This window comes from Argopecten irradians, chromosome 7 (assembly GCF_041381155.1).
Source record: "Argopecten irradians isolate NY chromosome 7, Ai_NY, whole genome shotgun sequence".
NCBI classification, from domain to species: Eukaryota; Metazoa; Mollusca; class Bivalvia; order Pectinida; family Pectinidae; genus Argopecten; species Argopecten irradians.
In genome coordinates, this window is record NC_091140.1 from 38,000,413 (window position 1) to 38,012,553 (window position 12,141).

At 33.8% G+C, this 12,141-nt stretch overlaps 1 pseudogene; it reads right to left on the bottom strand.

Annotated features, from left to right (window-relative positions):
• Positions 1–2,171: 2,171 nt before the first annotated feature.
• On the bottom strand, positions 2,172–10,566 carry LOC138328348 (heat shock 70 kDa protein 12A-like; annotated as a pseudogene).
• Positions 10,567–12,141: the final 1,575 nt, after the last annotated feature.

The window sequence follows — 12,141 nt, forward strand, 5'->3', positions numbered from 1 at the left end:
AACACCTTAACCATTTTTACCATCGCTGTTTCCAGTGGTATGTCGGAACACCTTAACCATTTTATCATCACCGACCTATAGTGGTATGTCCTAGACGCGGGGTTTATATTGACCTCTCTCCTCAACATTTCATGTAATGGAAGAATTAATCCGAAGTTTTTGTTCACGGTTAACGGTACGTCTTACATACAATCATATTCAATTTAGCGGCGCGTTTAGCGACGGATGTGGTAGTGTATTTATAAACATAGCAATACAGTCACTTTAAAACGAAATTAAATTTTTAACAAAAGAATTCTTTGAAAAATTGAACACGACTGACATCGTTAAAACCTAGTGTTTAAGCTGCTTAAAAATGTCTGATGTGCATGGTTAGATTTTGTTTGTGTAAATGTGTTTGCTTCTGTCACATTTTAATTATCATTTTGTCGTATCTAGATGGATTTTCCATGAAAACGGATTTTGCTGTGCATAATTTAATGTGTTATAACTAATGTTTAAAAGACATTAAACAAGTTTGTCTATCCCTTTGAATGATTTTTCACAGCTAAATGTCTAACTTTTCGCCCAGTTCACACATTTAGCATTATGTTTTTATATTCATAATGATAATTAATACACAGCCTCATTCCTATTATATCGAAGATGAAATCAATAATTGAAATTTAATCAATAATCAACAGGTTTGGGACGGATTTTTATAGGGGGGGGGGGGGCAAAAATGGCAAAAAGCACACATAGTTCATTATGGAGCAAACCTATTGACTGAAGGAAAGTGACTAGGCACTTTATTTCAAATAATGTTGGTTTTTGAATGTCAAAGTATGTTTTAACTAATGTCAAAAGTGAGGATAGAATGTCGTATTTCGACGATATACTGTTGATTAAATCATTGGAGATTTTGTCAAATACACTATATTATATCTTATCAAAGTACATTAAGCTTACATCATACTTAACGCACTGATAATGTCGTACGTTAATTATAAGACCCTATGCTATAGTAGCGTTGTGTTATTAAATTAACATATCCGTCGTGATGTTTGTCTTTGTCTCGATTTTCTCAATGATCGTACTATGCTTCCTGTTAAGAACTGGTCCGAATGTTGTGTCGTGCTGTTTGAATCTCATATCGCATTGGTACTCCAACCTTTATTTTATTACAAAGAATCTAAGGTAAAACGAAATTATAAGTCATCCATTTTACCAGAATTCGTTCCATAAAACCATTTTTAAAAGAAAAAAAACAACTGTTACAAAAATTGTGAAATGATTTATTAAGGAAATCAAACAAACTTAAGGATACAAAATGAAACAACATCCGTTAACAATGATCATATACAGTTTTCACAATAAATATAATTAGTACGCTAGTATTCAGGTAGCAATGCTAAATTTATAAATCATATTTTCTTTTTACTTCTATTCTACAAAAAAAAAAAAAAAAAAAAACATTTAGTGAATACACTCTATAAAAATAACAAAACATATGAGTCCGTTATATAACAGTGATCGGTGTTATATTAGCATTTACAGTTATTTAGAAATCATTTTTTGCGTTCTCAATAAGGTATTACAAGATTATGTGTAATGAAAGTAACAATATGATAACAATACGTGAGATAAACATTTTAAAAGCAAAATTGAAGTTTATGATACATGAATATTTTGTTCAAAATGTTAAGCAATAGAAAGGACTACATTATGTACATGTATGTACAAAGGAAAATACTTACAGTATCATCACAAAAGCGTAATTGTTTAAAAAAAACTATTGCCATCTGTATACAATGTTAATAGTGAGTAAGTAACTCAGATATATTAATTAAATGATATAGGTCAGTTGACAGTCACTAAGCATCAAGTTTTCGGTATGTGCTAGATTCCCGGCACGAACGTTTATTCGGGATTCCTCGTCTCTATTCATGTTGATTTCCTCGAGTACTTCGATTTCCTAAACATCTAAGGCTCCGAGCGCGTTTAAATCCGTGTGCATCGAATGGAATATACAAATTGTATATGTGCTGTATAACTTGTGTTACCATTGGTATAGATTTGATAAAGTTTATAATTTTAATTAACGTTCTTGTTATGAAAATTGCCAACATCCATGGTTATCGCAACATGTCAACTACGATAGAAAAATTAAACTAACTGAACTGTAAAACATCCAAATACAATGTTAATATTCACATCACCTAAATTCAACAACCGTTAATTGTAAACTCACTTATTGTGACGAAGTCAAATTTTAGTGATTTTTTAAAACAGGTTAAATCATTAACGAATTAGTTAAAGCCTATTTATGTCAAACAGCAGGGGACCTGGTTAATAGTTTGAGGAAGACGCACTTGGTATTCGAGACATCAGGCCTCGATTTTTCGAAACAAACTTAAGTCAAAAAAACTGACTTAAGTCATAAATTTTCATATAAGTTACATAAGGAGAAAAACTTAAGTTTTGGCTTTAGTCTTCACTTAAGTTTCGAGAAATCGGGACCTGAGGTTGGTCATCAACAGTGATCTCAAACAATGACAAACAAACAGCATTTTAATTATTATGAAAGTTATTTTCAATCCTTTTGATTTTACAAGTGTAAGCATCGTATAAAAATGCATGTGAAATGCTGAATATATAAAAACCAACCGATTGGTTAAACAACTGTGTGACAAATAGATAGATACGAGATACAATTACATGTATGTGCATGATAGAATGGGAATACATAGATGTGACCATGTGATCAATTCGACGAATGAGGGTATTCGACGAATATTAGTTAGAAGGGCTATACTGTCTTAGCTATTTATCGACATGGAAAAATGGTATTAAGATAATGATATCTTAAAAGTCTCATTATGTTTTCATATAATATTTTAAATCGAATCATTTGCCAAATGATAGAGTTGATATTTTATGAAGATATTTCTTAATTAACAATGCCGTAGTTAATGAAGAGTGTAGCAATAACGGGGGAATACCAGGGGATCCTGTTATTTACGTTTTAGTAATTAGTGTCACAGTCCATACGTTGGTAACAATAGATATGAAGACCACTTTGTATAACCTTTGACCCCAGTTTTGTTTTGTAAACTGAACTTATAAATGTGGTCCGACGATATTAATGTATAATTTTCCTCGTTTTTTATAAGAGAGTCGCTATAATAAAACGTACATTAATTAAAATCCTACTTAAAATCTTCATATAATTCAAAAAACTATTACCAGAGACGGGTCATTAATGATAATAATATCCATGAATAGTCAATTACTTTGAAATAGGCAAGTATAAAGCGAACAAATATTTTTGCATGAGAACATACAATGCACTCTACACAGGTAAGAGCAAAGCGAGTACAAACGCTCGTTTAAGAGGCACCTGTGGGATATTCACTACTTATTAATACTTCGCTCTGCTGTGGTTTTGCGTACAAGTGTGTGAGTTTAAAGTCGTCAGAATTGAGTATATAGTTCTGCTGAAGTAATATATTTTTATTTTGGTTAGAAGGATTAGTTTTTAAAGGTATGAACGATAAAAGACATTAAATAAATCTGAACATGTTCTATATTTTCCAGTGGTGTCGGTCAGATTTACCTGGTGATCATCCGGGTATTTGCAGACACATAAACTACTTTTAGACAAAGACATATATGTATTCTATTTATATATATTTTTTAACATGCATTTCTGTCAGACTGTACATATTTGAACAAAACTAAGTGAAGATAAATTCATCGGGATCATCGATGTTTTGTTTGTAGACTATTCATAAAAAGCATAAAGCGTTTATGTTTGTTACTGCTTCAAATGTCTTCTATGTCTTCTGATACTGTAAGTATTCTACACTGATGTCGCTACAAAAAGTCGAACGCCGCGGTAACTGACTCCCCAGTATTTTCGTTTGTGGCTTCGATTTCGAGCTCTGTCTTACTGAAGGTCATCTGTACATAGACAGGCCTGTCCATACCTTTAGAAGTGTCTGGCATATCGATCCTGAACTGTCCAATCTTTGTACAATCTGGATCTGTCACATACATCGGGTTCCTCTTTTTGGAGATGTACAAATAAAAAGCCATATCAGTTTGATCAGGTCTTGTAGGAGTATACGACCGTTTAACCTGTGGTTCACCAATTGTTAACAGAATCTCCCTCCCGTACATGTACGCTAAATATGTCCTCGCATCTTGCTATTCCAATTGAGTCAACGACACGCTTAGAAATGTCATGCAAGTCCTCGTCAAATGTAACTCTCGTTTTTAACCCGTATGTATACTTACAAACTCTTGACTTGATCGCCCTTGGTTCGTGTCCGTAAATAACAGCCCCCTTGAGAACTGCCAGCCCTGCATCTTGTGGAACAATCATTCGGAGATCTGGAAAGGTTTTCTTTATTGCATCCTGAAGGACGGGGGACTCCGAAAATCCTCCAACCATGAGGATGCTTGACACCCCTCTAGCTGAGGGCTCTCTTAAAAGCTTCTTCAAATGGTCTACGATATGCCTTGTCGGGTCCTTGAACAATCCCTTTGCTCTGTCTCCGCCTACTCTTAGTTTGTCCCCGATGAGAGACATATTGCCTTTGAATTGTGGTTTCGATTTCACAATCGTAGCGATATCTTTACCATTTTCTTCTTTACATGCATCATTCATTGAAGATGGGACCTTGAATGTAGTTTTGTCATCGGAAGGAGCATTCGGTTTTATTGTGCGCTTCTTTACTTCAAAATCGCGAAGAAAATCAACCATGTCTGCTTTGTTGATTTCCATAAATCTGTGAAATGCACCGTTTCCAATAATTCCTGATAGAAGAAGTTGGAAGGCGTGGTCCACCTTGGTACCTCCCCAGTCTCCACCATTAGCCTTGTGGATTTCCTTCAGGGATCAATCCCGCTGTACCTCATGTACCGTGATGTCTATCGTACCACCTAGAAATATGCATTTTTGTTTTAAAATAATATAGAATGCATCGAGTTGTGAATTGTTATTAAATTAAACATTGTAAATAGGTACCAATTGTTAGCATAGCACTAAGTTAAACATTTATAAGGTTTCAATCATTTCTAGAGGTCCATTACTTTCAATAGACCAGTCACATGCCTTTTTTCATTTTCGCCGACTGATTTTTTTTTTAAAGGCAATTCCTAAAACGTTTATGTCAAAATTAAATAGATTCAATACACACGAACTAGACTAAAAATGTCCATAGGGATACTATTACTATTTAAAAAATGTCTCTTAAAAGATCAATTTGTTTATTTGTCTAGCGAGACAAATAATTCATTTTTTTATGTTACACAACAATGTGCCGATGGTGTGAAGCCGGTATATTCAGATCGAGTAGGGTTGCATGATGTTATGACTACACAATTATCATTTATAAATGCAGGTAGCTTTAAATCGAAAAATTACCATGTTAAGAACGCTTTATAATCATTAAAATACATCGTAAAACTCATCTCACCCATTCCAAATCGTATTTTTTTCCGGGGTAGACCCACGGACCCCCCTAACACCAAATTCTCGCGCCTTAGGGCGCTCGCAAATTCATCGAAATGCATCGTAAAATTCATCTAAGCCATTATAAATCGTAAATTTTTCCGGGGGAAACCCCCGGACCCCAAAACACCAAAATTCATCAATACTCATTTAAGCTTTACTAAATCGTAATATTTTTCCCGGGGGAGGCCCCGGACCCCAAAATATTGAGGGACCTTTGCCCCCATTACGTTTCATCTTCCTACGCCACTGCTGGATATGATACCGACTAAAGTGTACTTAAAAACAACATCCGTTTTTTTTTTTTTTTTTTTTTTTTTTGTATTAAGCTGTCAATTTAGTTTTTAAAGATGGTCCATCGCTGACAAATGATAGTTTGTCTCTTATCAAAAACGGGAGCCGACGATTTATTATTTTTTCTTCTGTTACAAAAATTACTTACTTTAGACCATTACCACTATTGAAAATTCGCATCTGTCGCATTTATCATATATATTTAGAAGTCTGAAATTTTAGAAATAATTTGTCATAAATTACCGTACCTATATCGGTGACACTCTATACAATGTGTTTGTATCTTTGGAAGTCAGTATTTTACTATGTTTGGAGTTATAGTTATTAAAAACATTGGCACATAACTGCCGGCAGGTTAAAGAAGACATAAACAGTCATGTAACGTTCATCACATTATACCTACCTCCAGCGTCCAGAACAACGTACTTTGACCGGAAGTAAAGCCCTTCATTCCGCCCTCTCCTCCTTTTCGTTCCACAGGAAGGTATTTGCAGTAAAGAGATGCAGCTTCCGGTTCTAAAGCGATCTTTAGGTGATTTCCATCAATGCCGGCCTTAAAATAAGAATGATGCAACCAAGATTATCTACAGATGTAAGTGAAGTAGACATCAGTATCACAAATCTATTTGACATTGATTACACGTATTTCCGACAAAAAATACAATACTTTATAAACATAATTATGTTATAGTTTCAATTCGTTTAAGTCATCGTTTCATTTTCAATAGTTTGTATGTTAATTGATTTTCACATAAAATACGTACTGCCACAGCCGCCTCCCGCATGAACTGTTTTGAGGCATCAGACCAGATTGCCGGGACAGTGAGGCCCAGAGGATATCGGAGGCCTTTATGCCTGTCATCTGGTTCTTGCATGTCTCCATCATATGGTCCTTGAGATACTTGATGGCTGCTGTGAACACCTTGATAGCCTGCATTGACCGGCCCTGATCATCTTCCAAGGTAAAGTCTCGATTTAAGCACTAGAAAAATATAACTGCAGTTAAATATTTAAACCAAAATAAAAGTAAACAAGTGGGTGAAGCAGGGCATTCATCTAGGGGTCAGTGTGAAGGTTAAAATGTCCCGACATATAACCACACGACATATCCTACTTGGTCATATATTAGAATTGTCCCGACATATTACCGCATGAACTCTCCCACTTGGTCACATATTAGAATTTTCACGATCTATTACAACAAGACACCTCCTATTTGGTCACATATTAGAATTGTCCCGATATATTACGACAAGACATCACCTACTTGGTCACAAATTAGAATTCTCACGTTCTATTACAACAAGACATCTCCTATTTGGTCATATATTAGAATTGTCCCGATATATTACTACAAGTCATTTCCCACTTGACCACATATATGAATCTCATATGTGGCGTAGTAGCCATATTCATATGATCGGGTACTTCGGCTTTCCATCACAATGTAAATCTGGTGAGACCTTAAATAAAATGACACTGACAGTCAATGCGACGTCAAACAATCAAACCAAAGCATTAATTTAATACGTACTCTATTTTCATAAAGTTTCATTTTAAATCGTCGAAAATATCGCCATCCCTCTTGTTCTTCGTCTAGAGCCAGATCAGAATACTTGTCTTCTGCCTCAAATCCAAAGGAGTGGAAGACCCCATCGGGTTTAAAGAGGACACATGTGGATGTCTTCAATGACATTAGAGCTGCTCCCGCTGCCCAGCTGTGTGAGGAAACTTTTAATGGATTAAGTTCATATTCATGCCGGAAGGAGAAGGCGTACCCGGAGTACGTGGTACCGAAGTCAATAGCAGCAACTAGCAGATGGTTTTCTGAGGAAGCCATACTCACGTTTCTGAAACAAACATCGACTGGGTTTGAAATAATTGATTTGAATTGTACTATGTTTAATGTTTCATCAACGTGTGATAAGTAATACAAACCGATATACAACACCATATTAGTAAATTGATACTTTTGAAGAAAAGATTAATATTGCATGTTGATATGGAACATTTTCTTCGTAAATATTTATTGCTCCCTAAAATATTAAAAAGTAGTGTTACGAGCTTGCAGTCTCGTATGTATCTAATTCTGTTTTCTTTTTATGTTTTATTTCGGTAATTATTTGAATTTACATTTTCGCGTAAATTTCACATAAATTTCGCATAGAAATATACTTTGTGCCCCAGTTTAAGTGAAATGTTCGACCATTTGTCCCATGTTTTGCGATCACAGCAATGTGCCGCTAAATAACCGGCTAACTAATTTCTGCCCATCCCTTATGTACATGCCTTGGTTACAAATTACATAGACTTCACTTTAGCTTGGTTAGTTTATATAGTATAAATGGCATGGAATGTAAATATTAAAGCATTAACCTATTATTCCTATTTTTTATGGTGCATATTTTTTTTAATCAAATTTTATTCAAAAAACATAATATTACATAACATCTAGTGTTCTCATACTGGAGGAGATTCATTCAACACCCGATCATTCATACTTTTTTCACTCAACCTTATCAATTTAATAGACTATTTGAACCTTTCTGTTTTTAAATATATATATATATCATTTTTATATAATCCCTATACACATCTATAGATATATAGTACCTCTCAACTACAGGAGGATTCCGGACAAAATATATGGCTGATGAGATGTGCCTCACTTAACCTATTGCTTTTGTCCTCCCAAGAGAAAAAGATGATTTCATTTTAAAACAGTTGTATTGATCATTATATCAAAAAAAAAGTCAACGGGGTTTGGAATTGAATTAAATATACATGTATATTTCATTAATGTGTGATAAGTAATACAAGAATTACATACTGGTATCGGTATGCATCACCATATAAGTAAAATTATACTTTTGAGTAAAAGAGTGATTCTGCATGTTGTCATGATACATTCTCGTCGTAAATGATTTATTTTACAAAACTATTGCTCCTTAAAACACTACCAAGTTGTGTGATGAGCTTGCAGTCTCGTATATTTCTATTTGTGTTCATTTTTATCTTTTGTTTCGGAAATTATTTGCATTTATTTGTTGATTCAACCATTTCTTCTATTTTTGGGGATCAGAGCAATATGCATTGAAATCATGAAAATATAATTCCCGAGAAAATAACCAGGTAACTAGTTCCTGCCCCTCCCTTCTCCAAATGCAATGCCCCGATTACAAAAGTATCTAGAATTATCTATGTGATACCATACAGTCATATTGAAACGTATAAATAAAAAAAAATCTATCAAAACCCATTCAAAATGGTTATAGAATCGTATTGTACACATGAAGAATGCAAAGATCCGGATTTGCATTAAGATTTTAGACCCTTTTTAAATAGTGATATTTTGTATGACTATACAATGTATATCACTTCTTATGTATACTTGAAGCGTGTGTATGGATCAGGCCTAACCTTAGGTATTACTGTTAACTCGAAGATTGCTGATTGAAAATTTTGGCAAAATATGCAAAACAATGTACATTTCAGATTAGTAAGTCCAGGGGTTCGGTACATATTTGTGTCACCAAAAACCATGCTATTGTATTTACTAGCGTTTATAGCATGTACTAGTAGCGCTGGTCTGACCAGATTCTACTGTAACAAGCAAGCCTCGGCTTTTACAAAATATTGCGAACCTCGGGTAGAAAATTCCTGTCCTTCATATTCATAAATTAATATAATATTATATGTACACATACAATGTTGTTTGAATTCTACTTTTCGGTTTAGATATATACAACGCTAATAATGAATTCTACTTTCGTTTTAGATATATATAACGCAATAACAGTGTGTGGGTCTCTGACGTGTACCTGTGATAATAAATAAGTTCAAGGTTAGGTCAGAACTTGATACATGACAGCTTATACGTGCAGTGAGGGAATGTTAAACACACTCTCTTTCGCGGCTACTAAATTTTCGCAAATACGATTTCATAAATTCGCGAAGATTACCATTTGCAGATTTAAACCTGAATGGAAATTCATATCAATTTAACAGATGTCGATAATAATTTGCGGAGATAAACCTTTGCGATTTTGCATGCTTCGCGAAATTCGTAAATGTAATTAAAATCGAAAGGAAGTTGTTTTACAGCAATCATAGAACATCTTCCTCTTTTAACAATAACACACATATACACTTTGATTAACTCCAAATTTCTTTTATTGATGTCATCCTAAACACACGTCTTAACTGTTTGTGGAAACATTTTCGGTTTATATATACGTAATACAGTAATTTATATTACTTCCTTGTACATGTAAATTCTTGATAAAACCAACTTTTGTTTCATTTCTAAATCTTTATTGATCATCGAATAATGATAACGGTTTAATTATTTATGTAAAACGATACATCAATTGCCGTAGAAAGCATTTGACCTAGGATGTTCACATAAATATCGAAAGAAAAATCAAGGTCATAAATAAGACAACTACGCTAGTTCTTACATGTCTTAAAATATTCAATTTACGGGGGCAATGCTGATAAAGTTATAAAATAAAAATGATATAATCGTTACAATATAAGTGGGAATAAATTATATCAAATCCTTGTAAGTGTTACTTTCCATGGAATAGCACAATATACTTACTTTTCAACGATTCACGCGACCAATCACTCTGTCGGGCACCGATTAGTCAGGTTTCGGCCGCTTCTGTGATTCTGAGAATCTCATTGTACATATAAGCATTGTTTTGGTAATCGGTAGTTGACTCGACCCACATATACAAAAGAACAATGGCTGAATTGACGATCTCTAATAAAGAAATATACCAACAATGATATACTCTTTGTGTGTAGGGCCTATACATGTATATGTATTGTACATATATATAAGTAAAAATAGCTTGATGGGGCGTGTCCATTTTTTTAAACATCGAGATCAACTTATAAATATGACGTAACATTACATTCGTCAGCGTTGTGCCATAAGGAAATATTCTTGCAATTGCGTCATATCAAATACAGCATATTACAATACAATATTTCAACATTTTTTTTAAATTAAAGAAATATAATACATTAACGAATTTCCAGGTGAATACGGTGAGTTATCAACCCGAGTAACTGATATAATCCGACCCGCAGGCAAGGGTTGATCGTATCCACCTGAAAACAGGTCGATAACTGTTTTATTATATGATATTTACATGATATTAGCCCCTTCAAAGAAACTATGCTAAAATTAACAAGAAAACATTTAAATAATTTTGCATGTTCTTTTTCCAAGAGTTTAACAAGTAAGTACATATATGTAGTTTATCCGTAATCCATATTGTGAATGATAAATATAATTTTTTTTCTATCTTATAGAATCAGAAAATTTTATCGTTGCATCAACGGCCCGTCTGGCATTCTTGTACGTTTTCCGTTCTATTGAAGTCTACAGTTGATCACCGTTGACTCCAGGAAACCTATTTCCTTCCATCATATGCTACCGATTTTGATAACGTCACTATAGGTTTTTCCGTTGTCATTGAATTGGAAAGTCCATTTACGCTATATTTGGGTACGATTCAACATCAAAAGAGATCATGACGTCACATCTAAGGGTAGAATCCCTTGATCTATTTTGGTATATGTTATTGGAATCTTGAGAGGTATCTGAACTCAGTCCAATAACCTTGCGTGCTTTTTCCGCTAATATTGGGGATGATATTACATTTGAGAAATACTTCTAAAAACGGCTCAGCCGATCAAAACAGTTTAACCACCAGTCATATAATAATAATTCTTATCATGTTGTCTTGTTGAGTATTGTTTTAATATCTTCTTTAAATGTCATCAAAATAGCGAAAGAAGAACCATTTGAACTAAATTTCCAGAATTATATATAAATATATAAATCTTGTTATGAAACCACAAATAAAGTGTTTTACATATTTTAAACTTTCCCTATTAACCTACTTTTTTAAAATTCGTAATCGCAAAGTTATTAAACAATTAAATTTAAATATTGATTATAAACGTGTACACGTTAAATATAGCTCGGAGGTCTCCGAACTGTTCCGATCTATACGGGTATCCCCGATGTCGGTCACCTGATGCCACTTGGTTTTCCGATTTTACCCGAAAGTTTGAAATATGGCGTTAACTGTTGTGGTTCTTTCAACAATTGTGACATTTACCGCTATGTTAATAGTATATTGGTGCTTGTATATATCCGAACCATCATACATATATTTAAGCATCCAATTTCACACATTGTATGTTTTATGACAGTTTGTGATTGTGAAAATTACAGGAAATACAACTTAACCATTTGTTAGTAAATATATCAAATAAAGGCCCAAGGTCCTGAGTCAACACTATGGAGGTAAACGGTAAATAAAACATAA